This window comes from Harpegnathos saltator, unplaced genomic scaffold (genome assembly GCF_003227715.2).
Source record: "Harpegnathos saltator strain DR-91 unplaced genomic scaffold, Hsal_v8.6 scaffold751, whole genome shotgun sequence".
Taxonomy (NCBI): Eukaryota; Metazoa; Arthropoda; class Insecta; order Hymenoptera; family Formicidae; genus Harpegnathos; species Harpegnathos saltator.
In genome coordinates this window covers 79058-100000 of record NW_020230595.1, presented here as the reverse complement: position 1 = coordinate 100000, position 20943 = coordinate 79058, and the positions used below count along the sequence as shown (strand labels likewise).

The window sequence follows — 20943 nt, the reverse complement described above, 5'->3', positions numbered from 1 at the left end:
GGCGCAGCTTGCTCAAACTTGTACAGTAGTCTATTAATAGATGGCAGTTGACGGGAGCAGTGCTGCATTTAAAGTTACTGCGCGGAAAATTCAAAAAGTCACTGACTTATCAAACTGTCCTCGTATTATACCTTATACACCAACAAGTCGAAAAATCGGAGAAACAGTAGCAAGAAGCATATTTCGGAGAATAAGAAAATATTGGCAACGTCGCATTCACATTCATATAAGATCTATGTGTAGAAAAGAAGAATTGACAACGCAGCACACACACGTTTGTCCAAAGTCTGTGAGAAAATATATATATATATATGAAAAAATACGAAAAGGAGACAGCGCGACATGTCGCTGCCCACTGAACATCATTGACAATCGCTTCACCTCGCATATATATATACATACATACATATAAATTATAAATTAAATTATATATTTATATATATATATGTATATATATAATTAATTTATTTTAAGACATTAAATGTGAGGTTGTGATTGGTGTGTACGACATACGTATGGAATATAACAACGTCTTCCGACTGATTGTGAACGCAACCTAATGAGCGTGCGATCGAGGGAACAAAAATACGAGAGAGTTTTAAACACTAATCTTTTTATTTTTAGCTGTACAGATTGAAAAATCCTTTTGCACAATGAAAGTACTTACAATAACGAAGACTGGAAGACCAAGTTTTATGTAAAATTCAATGAAAAATTTTACAATTACAGTTTCCTTGTCATAACATTACTCCACGCATGAAACAGACAAGGATAGTACAATCTGCCTGCACCACCATCGATCATGATTATGCGGAACTAATCTACTATTCTGTTTTATCCAAAAATACAAACACAATTCCGTATGCATTACATTTTTCTCAAACACTATTCTTTTTACACGGACTTCTAAGCTCATTTCTGTTACTTCAGTATTATTCTTTCATATTATGGCTAGTACGGAAGCAAAAGCTTTTGCATGGATAAACTGCAGAACTTTTATAATTAATAAGTAAAGTTACGAGCTGACACAAAACGTGATAACGAAACTGTAATTTTGTAATTTTTCATTGAATTTTACATAAAACTTTGTGTTCCGTACTTCGTTATTATAAGTACTTTCGTTGTACAAAAGGATTTTCCAATCTGTCCAGCTAATAAAAAGAATAGTGTTTGAGAAAATTGAATCAATGTGTCAGTAAAACAGACGACTCCAGGATCCCCTTAAGAGATGTCGTTCGGAAACGACATCTCTAGTGCTATCCCGAGCGCACGGCGACTACAGAGAGAGGCATTGTTACTTGTACCTAGTGGTACAAGCTGGTGGTCTGTCAAAGTCAAAGGTTGCTATCCTTTAAGACCTGCTGTCCATGTATGCCAGCTTCCACCGTTGCCCCTCCTTATCCGGTGCAAATCATAGAAATATGCCCCGGGGTCGACGTCATATTTTGGCTGCCCCCGGGCGCTTGGACACGTTTTTGCAATGCGCCGAAGGAGGATCCACCATGAAAGAAGGAGGGCGTACTAGGTAGCGACGGGATGCCGTGCGTTTGGGACCTGCATCTTATGCATCTTATTATCGGTGCACTATCGGTGACTACAGAAAGGATTTTCTGACATAAGAGGCCATTATTGTTCATAAATTCTTGAAAGCGTTCAAATAATATTTGACTAGTTGTGCGATCATGCAATGGCAACAATGTCAAAAGTTTCTTCTTTATAATTATTATTCAGAATATAACGAACAAACACAGCCATTTGTGCTACATCAGATATATCTGTAGATTCGTTAATCGTAAGCGAAAAAAACTGTTTTAGTGAGATCGACCAATATATTCTCACGAACTGAACTTGCCCAAATTTTGGTCTTACGAGTTACAGAATCACGAGACAATAGAATTTTATTAAACATTTCAGCAATTTCTTTTCTATTATCGAAAACTACATTTGAGACTTGTATCAAGCATTTTTTGACTATTTCAGAATATGAAAATGGCACCATATGTTTGGCTAATATCCATGCAACGCGCAAAGATGCTTCAGTGCATTTTTCCTGTTCAGACATCGAGCGTTTCATTATTACTTGAGAACGCTCAAAGGATATACAAAGAATATTACTTTTTTCAATTTTAAGTGAAGAACCCTTTGGAAAATCTTCGTCATATTTTTTTAAATGCTTTGTTTCGTAACGACGACTTATGTTTGCTGCTTTGCATATAGCAACTGTTTCGTTGCAAATTAAACATGTTGGTTTCGCATTTTTATGCGGTGAAAGAATAAAGAAAAATTCTTCAGTCCATTTTGATTAAAAAATCCTGTTTTCAAAATCGACTTTTCAACACTTTGACTCAGACATCATGAATAAGATGAATTAAAATGTATCCGTAACCAGATAAAATTCAAAGATGAGACAAGGTCAATAAACTGCGATTAGAGCGAAAAAAATGTTTGCGATATTGCAATCGGAATCCAGAGAGAGACGCTAGAAACGTGTCTCGGCTCAATGGCTCAGTAGTAAAGGCAGTGATGCTAGTTTCGAGCCGCTGGCACTGATGCTGCCTGCCATCACAACGTGTAGTAGGAGTAACGCTATAACTATACAAAAAAAAGTAAAAAAAGGTACCAAGTACACGCGTCCTAGCGTTTGTTCCGTATAAAAATCCGTATAAAAAACACTGATTTTTTAAAAATTGTTTTTAATATTACAAAGAAATAAAGACGAAGATAATGGTTCTCGGATATATAATTAACCGTTCCATATAGAAAATCCCATAAAGGACTAATTTCTAAAAACAAATTCCAAAAGAACATTACAAAAAATAAAGACAAAGATAATTATATTATAGAATATTATGGAATGTTATATTTTAACCTGCCAAAAACTCTATCTTTGCATAAAAAGAATGTTCAGGGAAAATTATTAATACGTTTGTACAAAAAAATACTTTTTAATACATTATAACAAAAATAATGAAATAAAAAAATTGCGCCAATTGGTAATGCAAAAGTATGTTATATAAAACATAACAAACGATGAAGCAAAAAAAACTAATAGAGTTTTTAAAAAGTTTCTAGAATTAAAACATTTGCGTTTTATAACCAAGAATAAAGAAATTATTATATTATACAAAGAATTTAATCTTAAGAAAGTCATATTTATTGACATTACAAAAAATATCTATTGACTAAAACTTAAGAAATGTAAAAAATAAAATTAAAAATATAAAATAACTAAAAAAATTGATAAATATTCAAATAATAAATAACAAAAATGAAATAAACAGAATAATAAACATAATAAACATAATAAAAAAATGAAAACTAAAATTAAGATTTAGACAAAAACACTTGGCGTGCCCTTGTATACGTGTTCAGGATGCATCAGAACAAAAGTCGTAATGAATTGTACATTTCAATCTTCTAGTAATATAATATTAAAGTTACTTTTATATATACAAGGGCACGCTAAGTGTTTTTGTCTAAATCTTAAGTTTAGTTTTCATTTTTTTATTATGTTTATTATGTTTATTATTATGTTTATTTCATTTTTATTTATTATTTGATTATTTATCAATTTTTTAAATTATTTTATATTTTTAATTTTATTTTTTACATTTCTTAAGTTTTAGTCAATAGATACTTTTTATAATGTCAATAAATATGACTTTCTTAAGATTAAATTCTTTGTATAATATAATAATTTCTTTATTCTTGGTTCTAAAACGCAAATGTTTTAATTCTAGGAACTTTTTACTCTATTAGTTTTTTTTTGCTTCATCGTTTGTTATGTTTTATATAACATACTTTTGCATTACCAATTGGCGCAATTTTTTTATTCCATTATTTTTGTTATAATGTATTAAAAAGTATATTTTTGTACAAACGTATTAATAATTTTCCCTGAACATTCTCTTTATGCAAGGATACAGTTTTTGGCAGGTTAAAATATAACATTCCATAATATTCTATAATATAATTATCTTTGTCTTTATTTTTTGTAACGTACTTTTGGAATTTGTTTTTAGAAATTAGTCCTTTATGGGATTTTCTATATGGAACGGTTAATTATATTGGGTCTGGGAAAAAGTTCGTGGCGTTTTTTTAATAAATGATCTTCTATTTTACTATATGATTTATTTTATTATATAATTTATTCTTTCGATGGTTGTCCAAAGTCTTCAAGCACCTATTGCTGACCTTTTTCTTCACGTTTCTCCAATATTGACAATATAACAATCGTGTAGCGACATCGTATAGCGTGTTGCCTGCCTATAAGCATTTTCTGCAATTTGAGCTAATTTCCCTTCCCCCTCTCCCTCCCCTTGCGGGGTAGGTGGGGTGACCACGATGTTTTTTTACCAATAGTTGACATCAAAACTACGCTAAGTACCAGAGTTTATCCGTTTAGGACCATTTTTGGATAAGATAAAAAATTCCGTAAAATTACCTAAGAAAAAGGAAAATCTACAAACTTTGAGCACGATGCGCGACCTGAAGATATTCACCGATTGCAAATTTTTTTTCCTCGTGATCCTCTCGACTAGTAGCAACTTTTCCGCGGTATTAAAATGCGATTAGAAATCTTTTTGAAAATTCACTCCGGTCTAGTAAAGAGGCCTCAAATATAAGACCTGACTATGAATACGGGTATAATCTACTTCAAATACCACTTTGAAAAAACCCGTCAGCAATAATTCTTATAGATGACATGGGAAATTGTTAAAATCAATTATTCATAATTAAAATAAAAATTTGATATAAACAAAATTTGAAATATACATGTGTGTGTGTGTATATGTGTACGCGCGTGTACAGGGTATTTAAAAAAAAGACTTAGGATTTTAAGAGCAAATAGTATTTACAAAATGGAAAGAAAAATTTCTAACGAACATAGATCGAAAAATTAATATTGTTGTGAACAATTGTTTTTGGGACGCAAAATGTTATGAACAATTATTTATTTTAATTAAAGCAAGTAACATGCTTGCTTACAAAGTTTACAAATTTTCTATGTCTTCTTCCCATTTCTACACACGCTTTACATTTTTGCATCATAGAATTGTGAACTTTTTCAAAAATTCCTGACTTTGTTCTAACTATTTGACAAATTTTGTATTCTCTGACGTAACTCGTCTATGCCACTTATTGATAAAAATTGTACATATTCTTAAGAAATCTTCATGAAAAATTCCAGAGAATTTAAATTAAGAAAGCAAAATGATCATAAGATTAGTCTATCCTGTTCAATCAATTTTTAATAGAAAGTTCTACTTAAATGTCAAATAAATTACATTAACACGTTGAATGCCACGCTAGTTTTACAGGGATTGCCCGTGGCGCCACGATGAATTTTTTATTATGCGATACAATTATGTGTGAAATATTATCGACAACATGTATAAATAAAACTATTTTTATGTTTTATACTGCATTAATTTCTTCAAACCATTGTAGTAACGATGGTAATAATGAAGAATTTTTAAGTATTGACATTTGTTCTAATTATGTATTTCTACTAATCTTGGCGCGCCGGTCACCGGTGGCCCCCACGGCGCTACCGCCAAGTTGAGTGCCGGTCACCGGTGACCCCCGTGGCATTCAACGCGTTAAAGAATATAAAATGCCTGACAAGTAAAACAAAAGGGATAGATCAGGAATTTCTTATAGAGTTCGCAATTCTATAGTACAAAGATATGAAGCGTATGTAGAAATATGAGAAGGACGTATAATCTTCTGTAAACTTTGTAAGCACTAGAAGCAAGTAGATCATTATTATCATTGTTGTCACTTGCTTTAATTAAAGTAGGTAATAGTGGTTTGTTTTTTAGAACTTTTTCCCTCCTTTTTATAAATACTATCTGCCCTTAAAGACGTGAACCTGTTTTTTTTTAAACGTTTTGTGTATATACAGGGTGTATAAAAGTATCGGGACGGTGGAATATCACAAAAACTAAGCATTTTAGAAAAAAAATGTTTCAAATAAAAATTGTAGGGTTTCAAAAAATCTATTTACTGACATTATGAGTTTGACCTTGGGTGGCGTCGCCAAGGTCAGGGCAAGGTCACCTTGAATTTTTTAAATGGGACCCTCTATTTTTTATATTTTTGTAGCCCTTTCTCAGACTTTTTCAAAACATTGTAATTTTTTCTACTTTGGATAAGCTGTTTCGAAGTTATTGAGCTTTTTATGATAAAATCTCCAGCCAACTAAGACAAGATCAAAGAAGTATCCAGCCAGCCAAGGCAAGATCAAAGAAATATCCAGCCAGTCAAGGGAAGATCAAAGAAATATCGAGCCAACCAAGGCAAGATCAAAGAAATATCCAGCCAGCCAAGGCAAGATCAAGGAAGTATCCAGCCAGCTAAAGCAAGATGATCATAAAGGAAAACTAGCAATTGAAAGCGCGATTAATGTATCAAATGCTCAAATTGTTCACCATTCATTATTTGACAATGCGCTAATCGATGATAAAAACCTGAAACAGCATCTTCTGTGTATTCATTAAGTATAAGTGCCGCTTCATCAAGAATCCGATTTCGTAGATCATTTAGATTCCGAGGTTTAGTTTTGTATACTTGATCTTTTAGATAACCCCAGAGAAAGTAGTTGAGAAATATCAAATCTGGTGACTGAGCTGGCCATTCGATCGTGCCTCTCCTCCCTATCCACCGTTCAGGAAAATTGTGTAAATAAATATAAACGTTTCGTCTATAATGCGGTGGTGTACTATCCTATTGAGACCACACCTGCTGAAAGTTTTCACCAATGATCGCGTTGATTGCAGGGGCAATTTGATTTCTCAGCATGTCTTCATATAAATAGGCTGTCAAATTGCCTTCAATAAAGAATGGTTCTATCAATCTGTTATTTAATTCTTGCCCAAACGTTTAATTTCTGTGGATATTGTGTATTGTGTTCCCACATCCAGGGTTCGTATCTAACCATAATCTGCAATTATGTCTATTAACAGTACCATTTAATTGAAACGTTGCTTCATCTAAAACGACTATGTTAGATTAAAAGTCAGGTTCTGCATCTATTTTCGCTATCATAGTCTCAGAACTGAATACGTCTATCAAATCGTCTTCGTTTAGTTCATGAACAAGTCGTATTTTGTAAAGGCGAAATTTATTCCTTTTTAATATCTTATGCACACATATAAGATTTATCTCATGTTCTTAAGCAGTTCTGCGGACAGAAGTTTTTGGATTCTCTATAAATGATTGTAAAACATCCAGTGCCTTTTCTTCATTTGTTGCTGCGGCAGGCCTTTCTGTTTTAAGACGATTTTTAACACTTCCTATTTCTTTAAACCGCCTTACAATTCATTCAGCAGTTTATTTCGAAATAGGAGTATTCTCATTTCGAAAAGTTACATTGAAAAGATCTTTTGATCTTGATACGATCTTAATCTATCACTTCAGCCCCTCATCATCAAGACAGATATTCTATCGCGTTCAATAAAGTATTGTATTTTAATTCATGAAAATTATCGAAATGGGAATTTTGAAACGAATTAATAACTATCAGCAATACTTTAAAATGAACTGAATAGAAAAAAATGTATAGAAATAAGCAAAATAAAAATTGAGGAAATCCTTACAAAAGCGTTCGAGAATAATGTTAATCTCTAAAAGAGAAAGTAAAGTCTAACGAATAAGTTAGGAAACAAAAAGATTTATCCAATAAACAGAAATTTGTATTAATTAGATAACAAAATCGATAATTCAATTAAAGAAAGAAAAATCATTTATCTTTTCTGTATGAAACAACGTGTATCATGTAGGATGTAATATAAACGTACAGATCAGACGAGTTATCTACCTTTATTCGGACGAGAATATAGAGATTACCGAAAAAGTCATTCATCGATCTTGTTGATAATAATATTTGCAGATCTCCCAGTTATGATGATTGCAACTAATTTTCCACCTCATTGCACCTTGTGATCATTTATGCTAGCAGTCAAGCTCCATTAAAAAAAAAATTGTTTATAAAAGTAAACCTGAGAAATAAACATTACGAATTTAAGCAGAGTACATAAGAATGATAGTTAAGGAGATAAATAATGCAATATATTTTCTTGTTTTGCATAATTTTTTTAATTTCTTTCTTGCATTGGAAAATTCGATAGAAATACAGAAATATTTAGAAGCCTTATATACTGTCTTCCATCGCTTTTAGAATAGATTGCTTTTGCAAAAATATTATAATTAGATATTATTTATCGTAACTTAATTAATGATAACTATTGAACGACACATTTTCGGTACATAATCTTATATTTTGACATCTCTTTTATCAAAAATAGTGTTTGTTTCCCAAAATTTTTGCAGCTTATAAATAAATCAAAAGATTCATAAGCTACTTTTTTTCGATAAAAGAATCCAGAATACGAGTATTCTACACTTTAATGAGGGATTTTCAACGAAGCTTAGCTCCTGTCATAAATGATTCCAGTGCAAAATTAGTTACACTCATCATAACTGGGAGCACTGCAAATGTCATTATCGACAAGATCGATGAGTGATTTTTTCGACAACCTCCGCATTATTATATGAATGGAGGCAAGCAATCCGTCGTACTGACCTGTACGTTGATGTTACACCCTGGATATACAAGTAATGTGTTCTACTTCAAGTCAAATTCATTGCAATTGATTTGAAATGATTCGAAAGTGAATTTTAGTGCTGTTATAAATTTAGTACATTAGTATTATTTTAATATTATTGGGAGTACAAATTAGTTCGGTCCGTTTTTTGTGTTAAAAGATGTATTTATTTCAAAACAAAATGAATGAACAGATCAATTAAAGTATTTTCCATCGCTGGCTACTATTTTCTCCCATTTCTCAGGCAATTTTCGAATTCCATCTCGAAAAAATGACTCGTCTTTTGAAGCGATCCAAGTTTGGAGCCAATTTTCGATATCTGCGAAAGAAGTGAACCGGTGACCTGCCAAATCGTGCTGCATCCTTCGGAACAATCAGTAATCAGAAGGAGCAATGTCCGGAGAATACGGCGGGTGCAGTAAAACATCCCAGTTGAACGTTTCCAAATATTTTTTTACGACTTTTGCGACATGAGGCCGAGCGTTGTCATGAAGAATACCTTTCAATGTCTCTCGGTTTCAGTTCATAAGGCACCCAATTTCCTTATTTTTGAATAATTCCCATGTCTCTCAATCGTACGGAAACGGCTTGTTGAGTCACTCCCAATGATTCTGCAAGCTCCTCTTGCGTTTGACTCTGCGATTTTCTTCGAGTAATGCCTCTAATTCTTTGTCCTCGAGGTTTTTTGGCTGTCTAGAGCGAAGCTTGTCTTCGACGTTGAAATCTCCATCCTTGAAACGTCGAAACCATTCCTTACATGATTTATCAGTTGGAGCAGCGTCGCCATAAACTTCAACAAGCATTCGATGGGCTTCAGCTGCACTTTTCTTCCAATTAAAGCAGAAAATTAAAACCTCCCGCAAATGCTGCTTGGTTAACACAAAATTCGACATTTTCAACACTGTAAAAAGCAAGGTTTTTGTATGAAACTCAAAGCAATATAAACTGAATATTATTCGCAGATGTCTAACCTCTTTGAAACCGCCAAAATCGGCAGTCACTATGAACCATTCATAACAGCCGGAGCCATCTTTTGAAAACGGACCGAACTAATTTGTACACCTAATATATGTGTCTAAAATATAAGTCACGAAATTGCTCCAGTCGCTGGCTGAACATCTTACCATAAAAAACTTGATAACTTCGAAACGGCTTACTCAAAGTGGAAAAAATAATGTGTTGAAAAGGTTTAAAGAAGGGCTATAAGAGTATGCAATAAAAAATAGGGGGTCCTATTTAAAAAATTCAACGTGACCATGTACTGACCTTGGCGACGCCATCCATGGTCAAATTCATAATGTCAGTAAATAGATTTTTTGAAACCCTGTGACGACCGAACTCCGCTGTTCGGTCGTTGCTACGCGTTTCGCGCGGATAATGCTCGTCGGAGTCCGGGTTCGAGGAGGAGTAAAGCAGCGAGACACTTGAAAATGATAATAGAAATAACTTAGCTTTATTCTATGCTTACTGAGATACAAGAGTTCGGCCCCGAAGGCGTTGTCGCGGGTCGCGTTTATTAGACGCGTCGGTACGGTACGGTGCGGTACGGTGAGCGGTACAAGTGCGCGTACGGACGGATAGGCCGCGCGGAAGGCGGGGCCTATTGCGCGACGCATGTAGACGGTAACGACGGTAACGGCGCGGTGATCGGTCTCGCTTCGCGACGCTGGGCGTCTCGGACAATTATCGTCCAATACTCGTCTCGCAATCGCTCGCGTATAGATGGTCACCGGACCGGAGATTTCGACTCTCGGTCGAACGTACGCACGCGAGTCGCGGAATACGCGAAATGATTTCGTCCGTCGGGGCCGAGGACTCTCGACAGAGAAGGCGTACGCACCTTCCCTTTTCCCTACGTTCGCGGAGGAAAGCGACCAAGTGCTGCGGACACTCAGCGGAGACGGCGGACACACCGTCCCGGGTCGCTAGACGGATCGCCTAAAGGCTGAGTACTCTCAGCGGAGTTCGCCGACGGACGAACCCCTGACTCAAGGCGGCGGGTAAAGGCGAGAGAATGTCGAGTACGCTCGACTGAGCACGCGCACGCACGAGCCCAGGAAGACGGGAGACGGCCAAGTATCGAGTACGCTCGATCGAGACTGCGGACGTACAATCCCGTGTTCTTAGTCGCCGATCGGGTAGTCGGAAAGCTGAAGACAGAGCGAAACGGTCCGGATATTCTCTCTTTCGGCATGAAGCGTCTAGATTGAATCGGCGGTACGAGTCGGTCTGATGCCTAGAAGCTCGATCGCCGCCGTTTTATAGTTGTTCGCGCTACGATTGATACGGCGGCGATCGAGCGGCGCGCCTATCGGCGCGAGGCACAGCGATGGCGCGTGATTGCGGCCGCGCGCGCTAGCGGCAGCGCGAAATAGCGGCGCGCGATCGTCTTCGATCGATTAAGGTTGGCGCAAAGCGCCGTTCTTCGGCCCGACAGGTGGTCGGTCGAGCCGGTAGTAACGAGGTGCATTTGCGTCTCGTTACACCCTACAATTTTTATTTGAAACATTTTTTTTTAATGCTTAGTTTTTATGATATTTCACCGTCCCGGTACTTTTTATATACTCTATATATACTCCATACTCATATACTCGTACATACAGAATGTCTCAGAGCGTCCATATCAGACATTTTTTTTCTTTTGAGACATATGCATTTTTTTTGAAAAACGTTCCATACAAAACATAGTGGTTTAAGTGTTGCATTATGTGGTAACATTGATATGACTTTGAATGACATTGTCAAGATTATGTGAAAGTCGGTTTCTTAAATAAAAGTCTCAATTTTTCATATATTCTTGTAACTGACTTCGAAAGCTTCGAAAGAACACTAAATAAAGTTTTTTTGCTAAATACTTTTTGAGTTATGATACTTGAATATTATAGAACCATGGAAATTATACAGTCAGGTTTGTAGCATATAAATGTATGTGTGTTTTAAATAAACTTTAGAAACGGTTATTATTCAGGTCCTTATTAAAACAAAGTCAAGTTTATACTTGCATTTGTTGTTACTTTATCGGCTAACATCTAAGAAAACTGCAATCAATGCGATCCATTCGACTCGCATAATGCTTTTTCTTCTCGATTTTAGATATATTTAGGTGATAAAACTTCAAAATGTTTGAGAACGTTTGTAGTACTTTTTATTATTGATGATGAGTCAGTACACAAAGCAACAATAGTCGCAAGGAGAAAACTCGACTTTGTTTCAATAAAAGTCTAAATAATTAACATTTCTAGAGTTTATTTAAATCAAACGCGTACACACACACGCGAGCGCATGCTAGAATTATAAATCCGACTGTGCAACCTCTACGTCGTACACTTTACATAAGGTTGACGCCGGTAGTACTGTAACTAATAGGTGTCATAATTCGAAAAATAAAAATGTATTTTATTATAGTGTTTTAGAAAACACTCAAAGTCATTTAAAAGAATATGCAATAAAAAATTAGAGCTTTTATTCAAAAAATTGTGAAATGAAAAAAGTGAATTGAAAAATATTTTTCAAAAAAATGCGCATCTTCTGAATAAAATGCCTAGTACAGATTCTCTAGGACACTTTATACACATACAGAGTGAGGAAAAAATACCGAGACCCCGAAATATATCGAAAAATATAATTTTTATGAAAAAATGTTTTAGACAAAAGTTGTAAGGTTTCAAGTAATGTATTACATAGCAATATCGGTATGACCTTGAATAGCATTGTCAAGGTCACGTGAAGGTCATCTTAAATTTCTTAAATGGAACCCCCTATTTTTCATTACATATTCTTGTAGCTTATCTCGAGGGCTTTCCAAAACACTATAACTTAATGGTTTTTTGTTAAGTATTTGCGAGTTACAAGATTTAAAAGTTACAATACCGCCGGTATTAGCATTATCCAAGGTGTAATGCGTGGATGTTGCACGCCTGCGCGATTTCGACTTTCTCTTAAAATACAAAGTAAAAAGAATATTAAATGTTTCGATTTTCGAATTCGAGCAACAGTTAAGAAATAGCATTAGCTGTCGTCACTTGCATTTCATTCAGTTATTATTCTTCAGCATTGTCTTTAGAAAAACTTTGAATTGATCCAAGTATTAATTTATTCAGTTTAACTAATTTTTCCGATTGTCAATATGCTATATCTTTCAGAGCGAGAACGCAGAGTATATATCTTCTAATGATGAGAGGATGGTGTGATCGATTAAAGTCGTATAATGATGTAAAGCAGCTTTTTAATGAAACATCTCGTGACCAAAATATTGCCATTTAAAAATCTACTGTTCAAAGGACAATAAAGCGTTTTGAGGAAATTGAAAAATCGTGCAATATCAGGTAGACTTGCATCAGCAACAAATCCAGAAAAATCATTACATATTTTACAATCCTTCATCGAAAATTCGTATGATTCTACCCGCAAAGTAGGACAGCTGTTGCGGGTTGAATCTGAGAGTTAACCCGTTGAACGCCGGGATCGCCCAGATCTTGGGCGCGAGAGCGAGTGGAGCCGACGGAAATCAGCCAAAAGGAGAGGACCGGTCGGTTCTCTGGACAGTAACGTGGTCGAGTCTCCGAGTGCGAAGCGTGGACCCAATACAGCGGCTTGTAGATCGCGAACAATGAAATAGCGTTTTGAAGCACGAGACGGCGAAAATAATCACGCGCCGGAGCGACGCATTGTTGAGATTCGACGGTAGCCGAACGGAACTTGAGAAAATGAGTTCGACAGCCGGATTCTGCTGAAATCTATTGTCATGATATCGATCGTGATATTTATAATTTTATATCGCTGATGCGGCTCAAGCCGATTGGCAGATTTGTACACATCGTTGGTTGACTGACATAAAGATCTAGACGGTAAATACATTGTTTTGCCGTTAGTCACGAGACATTAGACTGCCGCACGTTTCTTCTGATGGAAAGAGTGTTATTGTCACCGACACAATGAGACAGTATAACGCGCCGAGACAATACCAGGCGGCAAGACAAAGATCGAGCAAATAATTCGTTTGTAAACATGGGTGATTTGCCCGAGCGGTGACTCGCTGTTACCGGCGTCCAGCACACGCTCCGCGAGAATCCGCTGGACGATTTTAATGAGCACGCAGAACCGCCGATATGATTTTCCAATTCGGAACAACAGCAAAATGATCTATATAAAAAATTTGTGCTTAAAATATTAAAACTTAATCAATTTCATTCTTAAGTCCATCTCGTGCAAGGGTGATGATGATTTTGATAGGCGCATTGAATTTTGTGAGTTGATGATGGAAAGAATAGATGAAGATCCTAACTATCTGTCAAATGTAGTCTCTTCAGATGAAGCAACATTTTAGTTAAATGGCTATGTTAATCGACACAATTATAGATTCTGGTCAGATACAAATCCTAACTGGATTCAAGAAGCACATATGCAGTATCCACAAAAATTGAATGTTTGGGCAAGCATTTTGAATAATGTTCTCATAGGTCCATTCTTTATTGAAGACAATCTAATAGCGATAAAATATGAGAATATGCTAAAAAATGAAATAGTTTCAGCGATACAAGCAATCACGGGTGACAACTTCAAGAATACATGGTTTCAACAAGATGGTGCTGCGCTACATTATGGGAGGGACGTCCATAATTATCTGAATACAGTATTTCCTCAGTGATGGATAGGCAGAAGAGGATCTATAGAATGGCCTCCTCGATCGCCAGATTTGTTACCTCTTGATTACTTTTTGTAGGGCTATTTAAAAGACAGAGTTTATAAAACGAACCCACAAAATCTGGATAATTTATGAAATCGGATTCTTGATGAAGCTATTATTATTCCTATTGATTACATTCAAAATGCCGTTTCATCTTTTTATGATAGGCTAGCTTTTTGTCAAATTGTTGATGATGGACATTTTGAACAATTGCTATAAACCTTTCCAGTCTTGCCTTAGTTGGTTGGACAATTGGCAATCTCGCCTTAGTTAGCTGGACAGTCTTGCCTTAGTTGGCTGAACAGTCTTGCCTTACTTGACTGGACAGTCTCGCCTTAGTTGATTGGACAGTCTTGCCTTAGTTGGCTGGACAGTCTCGTTTTAGTTGGCTGGACAATTGGCGATCTCGCCTTCGTGAGCTAGACATCTTACCATAAAAAGGTTAATAATTTCGAAACTTATTTAAAATGGGTAAAGTACGTAAGCTTTGAAAAGATCCAAAAAAGTGTTACAAGAACTTGTAACTCTTCCCTTTGTTATTTTGTAACTCGAAAAATATTTAACGAAAAATCATTAAGTTATAATATTTTGGAAAGCCCTCGAGATAAACTACAAGAATATGTAATGAAAAATAGGGAGTTCCATTTAAAAAATTTAAGATGACCACGTGACCTTGATAACGCTATTCAAGGTCATACTGATATTGCTATGTAATGCGTTACTTGAAACCCTAAACTTTTGTCTGAAACTTTTTTTATAAAAATTATATTTTTCGATATATTTCAGGGTCCCGGTATTTTTTCCTCACCCTGTATACAGGGTCAGCCAAAAGTTCCGGAACGGTTAATTATTTAAAAAGAATAATGATTGTCTAAAACTATGTTTAAAACAAAAGTTCTAGGGCTTAAAAAAGCTACCAGATATTGATAATTGTTTGACTTTGGAATGACCTTGAGGAACGTTATCAAGGTCGACATAAAAATCTTTAATGGAAACTCAATTTTTTATTACACCCTCTTTTTCCACCAATTAATTTGAACAACTTTTATATGAAACATTTTCTTATTTGCCTAATATTTTTTGAGATATTTAAGGATAACTTGGGAACTTTTTTAATATTTAATTTACTAGGTGCGCAACTAAGCTTCCGGATTTCACACATGGATGACGCTAACGACACATGTAGTCGACATACATGTCTGAAGTTGTGTTTTTTTATAGCTTGGATATCTGTTAACAATAACCAGACGTAATACCGACACATATAGCAATGCAAAAATATTTTTTCTAACAACGAAGATGACGAGTTTTGTGTTAAATAAACAGCATTTGCGGGAAGCTTTGCTTTTCTGCTTTAACTTGAAAAAAAGTGCAGCTGAAGCACGTCGTTTGCTTGAGGAGGCCTACGGCGAACATGCACCATCGAAAACTACCTGTGAAGATTGGTTTAAACGCTTCAGAAGTGGTGATTTCGACACTGAAGACAAGGAGTGCTCCGGAAGACCAAAAACAATTGAGGACGCCGATCTGCAAGCGTTATTGGATGAAGATGATACGCAAGCACAAGATCAACTTGTGGAGGCATTAAACATGACTCGCCAAGGTATTTCCAAACGTTTACATGCTATGGGAAAATTCAAAAGGAAGGAAAATGAGTGCCGCATGAGTTGACTGAGAGACAGATGGAAAATCAAAGAGCCACTTCCGAAATTTTGCTTTTGCGGCATGAAAGAAAGAGTTTCCTGCATCGAATTGTTACTGGAGATGAGAAGTGGATATATTTCGAGAATCCCAAACGCAAAAAATTGTGGCTTTCACCTGGCGAAGCATCAACATCGATGGCACGGCCAAATCGCTTCGGAAAGAAGACAATGCTCTGCGTTTGGTGAGACCAGAAAGGAATCATGTACTATGAGCTACTGAAACCGGGCGAAACTGTCAATGGGCATCGCTACCAACAACAACTGATCAATTTGAACCATGCATTGCTCGAAAAACGGCCAGAATGGGACACGAGACACGAACGAGTGATATTGCAGCACGACGTGCCATCGCACTTCCATCGTCCAGGACACCATCAAAACGCTGAAATGGGATCTGCTACCGCACCCGCCGTATTCGCCAGACCTGGCCCCTGACTATCACTTGTTCCGGTCGATGGCGCATGGCTTGGCTGGGCAACACTTGGCCAATTTCGAAGAAGTGCAAAATTGGTTGGATGAATAGTTTTGGTCCAAAGACGCGTCGTTTTATCGTCGGTATTCATGTATTGTCAGAGAGATGGCAAAAATGTGAAGCTAGCGAGGGATGATACTTTGAATAAACCATTGTATGTATTTCTCTTGAAATTTTCCATTTTTCATTGATCAAAAAAACCTGGAAACTTAGTTGCGCACCTAGTACGATATCTCGCTAACTGTTTGTCGGGATAAAAAATGGTACTAGACTTTTCTATTCCACTTGGTCTCAAGAATATATTGTTACAATAGCGCCCTGACTTTTGTTAATTTGATGATTTTGAAATTTCGAAAGATCGATAAATTAACAAAAAATAGAGCATTATTGTACCAATATATTCTTGAGATCAAATAGAATAGAAAAATCTAGTACCATTTTTTTGTCCCGACAAACAGTTAGCGAGATATCGTAAGTTAAATATTGAAAAAGTTACCAAGTTATCTTTAAATATCTCAAAAATAGGCAAATAAAGAAATGTTTCAAACAAAAGTTGGTCAAACAAAAGTTGGTCAAATTAATTGGTGGTAAAAGTCGGTGTAATAAAAAATTGGAATTTCCACTTAAAATTTTTATGTCGACCCTGATAACGTTTCTCAAGGTCATTCCAAGGTCAAACAATTATTAATATCTGATAGCTTTTTTTAAGCCCTACAACTTTTGCTTCAAACATAGTTTTAAACAATCATTATTTTTTGAAATATTTAGCCGTTCCGGAACTTTTGGCAGATCCTGTATACAATATGGGAAAAAAGTTCCGAACCCCTGAAATATCCCAATAGAATGAGATGTAAAAAAATATTAAATACGAAAGTAACAGGGCAAATGGGGCATTTGACGGACTTTGACCTTCACCTAAGGATTAAATTTAGGAGTTATTTCAAAATCAACTTGGAACTTTCAAATGGGATATTTTAATTCCAGAAGTGAAAAAATAGAAAATTCTACATTTAGATATTTGGTTGTTATGGCAGAGCTCGTCAAAATCTGCACTCTTAGCCCGATTTTCGGCTTGCTCTGCTTACCGCTGTTTCTTTTATGTCTACCTTCGTGCGTCTACTTTTTTTTCTGACGAGGAGGAAATCCATTATGGGTACCCCAGACCTTCGGAGAAAAATCTGGGGTTATGCCGGACTCCTACCGGCTAAAATTACCCCGGGTGGTTTTGCGAAGGGACGTTGACCAGAGTCTAGATGCCATGTAACTGCGATCCGGGCTCCGCGTCCTGACGCTGTTACACCGTCTATCCCCGAGGGGGAGGAGAGGAGAAGCCAAACCGAAGCTCTTCAGCCACCCTCCTCCTTCTCACGCTCCCGTCTGTAATGCCAGGAAGAAGGTGGCCGAAACCTCTACCGCTATTCCCAGCCAGACGGAACGCTGCCTTGGTGTTGTGCAACATGGTGAGCCACCTCTACCTCGCCACGCTTTTGTTAGGAAGATGAGATGGGGGACCCGGATCACCCGCCCGAGGCCCCACTCCCCAACCCAACGGGGTTATAAAGATAGAAATAGAATAGCTAAGCCGGTTCTAACTCAATTTCTAAAATATTTTTGCAAAACCGCTTTTTTTAATTAATACCTCCTCCCTAGAATTTTTTGCTTCCATGGACAAGATAGCGGCCATGACGTCACGAGAGAAAAAATTGCCGGGCTGCTGCTAGACTCGAACCCGGGCCCTTGCGGTTACTATCCAATGCTCCAAAACTCCTAGACCACCGTCGCCTGTTGCTATTAGCCGTCTAGTGAAGGTTCTTAGAGTGTGTATGATGACGTCGCGCATACGTCAAAGAAAAGATAAGTCGAAACTAGGTCAGAGTCAAACCCCAGGCCCTTCGTTTACTGCGCCATATCGAACATCTCTCGAACGTCTATCGAACATCTGTCGAACATCTGTCGAACGTCTATTGAACGTCTATTAAACGTTTCATGAACTTCTAATAAGCATCATACCGCAAATAAAGAACTGTATTTTTATCAACATAATTAACATATAAAATCCTAAGAAAGGGGATAAGGGAAAGTTGGAAGAAAGGATGTGGTCTAAGTAAAAAAGATGTATCATAATATAACAAAGTAATTTATTTCTCAGAATAAACATCTCACAGCTTCGCGCATGATATCTTCCGAAGCACATGCCAGCAGCTCGCAATCAATAAGTGACTCACCGTCAGAGCCAGCGTTTTCACGTATCGCTTTTACCGCATAGCACATTTCGGTAATTTTTTTTTTTCGAAGAACTTTTACAAAAGTTTGAATTTTTGAACTAACGAGATATGACTGTTCAGACAACTGCGTATATATATGATCAATGCAATATTCATAAGTAAATAATTTGTTCATTGTAGCAGGACTCAAATACAAACACTTAGAAGATTGCATTAATTTTACAATTTTTAAACCATTTAGCTCGAACAATTTCATTCCTAAATCTCGAATCCATAGCAGAAAGTACGATGGGTTGCGCGCTTCCAGAAGTCGTTGTACAGCACCACGATTTTCCATCAGTTTTCCTCAAGTGTCTGGATGTAATATTAGTTGATTACTGCGATTGTCACCGAGGATTATTTCCGCGACGGGTGGTCGAGATTGTACATTGAGTCCAATTTCCAAATACTTATGAGACGTTGCAGTCAAAGCATATCTGCGCCCCAGGATGCGAGTAGCATGACATGACTCAGGAATGTTATAAAAATACAATGTAAATGTTATATACATTTAAAAATTCGATCGGGAAAGTGCACACAAAGTACCAACCAAATTCACATTGATACTCCTTACGTTCCATTTTGCATGGTGGCTCCTCGAAACACTCGTCGTTTTGTTTCCACCCGGAGTGATCCTCATCCTCATCCGCATGTTGAACAGGCGTGTAATAATTTGCTTGTGTAGCGTTCACTTCGACATCGGACATTTTGGCTTACTGTATGTGGAAGCTACTGTCGAACCTTGAACAGAGTGACTGTCGAATCTTGTCTTTACAGAGCGACTGATGCAGGAGCTTCTTTAACACAGGCAAGTTTCCCACATACACGCACACACACGCACACACACGCACGCACACACGCACACACACGCACGCACACACGCACACACACGCACGCACACGCACACACACACACGCACGCACACACACGCACGCACACGCACGCACACACACACACACACGCACACACACACACACACACACATTTTGACCAAAATATTTTTGTCAGTCGTCGACCCCAGACTGCTGATACCAAATCGTAGGTCTACAAGGTTATTGTGGTATTAGATAAAGAAAGATATGGACATCTTATCACAGAGTCCTGTGAAGAACTTAGTGCTGCATCATGTAAAGATATGACTATTTTTGGCCAGATTTTTCCTGGAGTTATTTATCGAAAATTGTTTAAAATGGGGGGACTAGACTATAGAAGCGAACGAGCGAAGATGCTACCCACGCCCCAGCATCAATTGCTTATTGTGGCCCGTGTTTGAGTAATATCGAAGAAAATATTGAGAAGGTGTCATCACTGATTTTTCAAATATTAGCGAGAAGAGTGGCAAAAGTGAAGCATATAGATTTAATTTATGTGTATTTCCCAGTCAGAGCTCTTTCAGTATGGATCGCGAAAACATAGAACATGAAGAAGTAGAAGACGAAGTAGAAGACGAAGAAGATATAAATCATATACTCACAGATGATAGTAATTATGATAGTGACAATAGTAATCAATTAGTGAATGAAAAAGTGAAGAAATTGGAAGTTTCAGAAATTAATACTTTGAATGGCCAAACAAAAGTGTGCTGCATTTATTTTTCGTATAATTCTGGAGACAATCTACACATCATGTTTTTTTGCTGTTTTGCACATCATGTTTTTTTGATGGTGTCCGCGATACAGTTACAGAAATATTTGCAGTACGCGAACACATCACCAAAAGACGCGATGTGATTGATGGTGTATTTTGTTCAAACTGTAGAAACCCCGTCTTCCAAATAACACCATGCAATCTGTGTCCAATATGTATGCACTAATATGACATATTTAAAACAGAATTCTATATACGGTACAAAACTTCTTCCAATACACTATACAAGATAAAAAGAAGCAGGAAGAATATGATAACGATATATGTGTGCGTGCGTGCGTGCGTGTGTGCGTATGTGCGCGCATTGTGGAAGACGGAAGAACTATAAAAAAGTTCAATACAGAACATTCTATAATTTAGTCGAATATGAGCAAAGTGCACGGTTATAGTGTGTTGATAACGTTAGCTGGAAGAAATGGCAGAATCATCATCATCATCACCATTATCATCATCCGTAGAACGCGAGCTGAGGAATCAGTCTGCTCGATTAAGCTCGTTAGACGAATACCTCGCATGGGAACAAAAGTGTGACGAGTGTCTTGAGTCGTTGGAACAGCATAGT

At 36.8% G+C, this 20943-nt stretch overlaps 1 protein-coding gene across 4 annotated transcripts in view; it reads left to right on the top strand.

Annotated features, from left to right (window-relative positions):
- The window catches only part of LOC105190762 (metaxin-1), a 169778-nt gene that overhangs the window by 77475 nt on the left and 71360 nt on the right, over positions 1–20943 (top strand). The window lies entirely within an intron of this gene.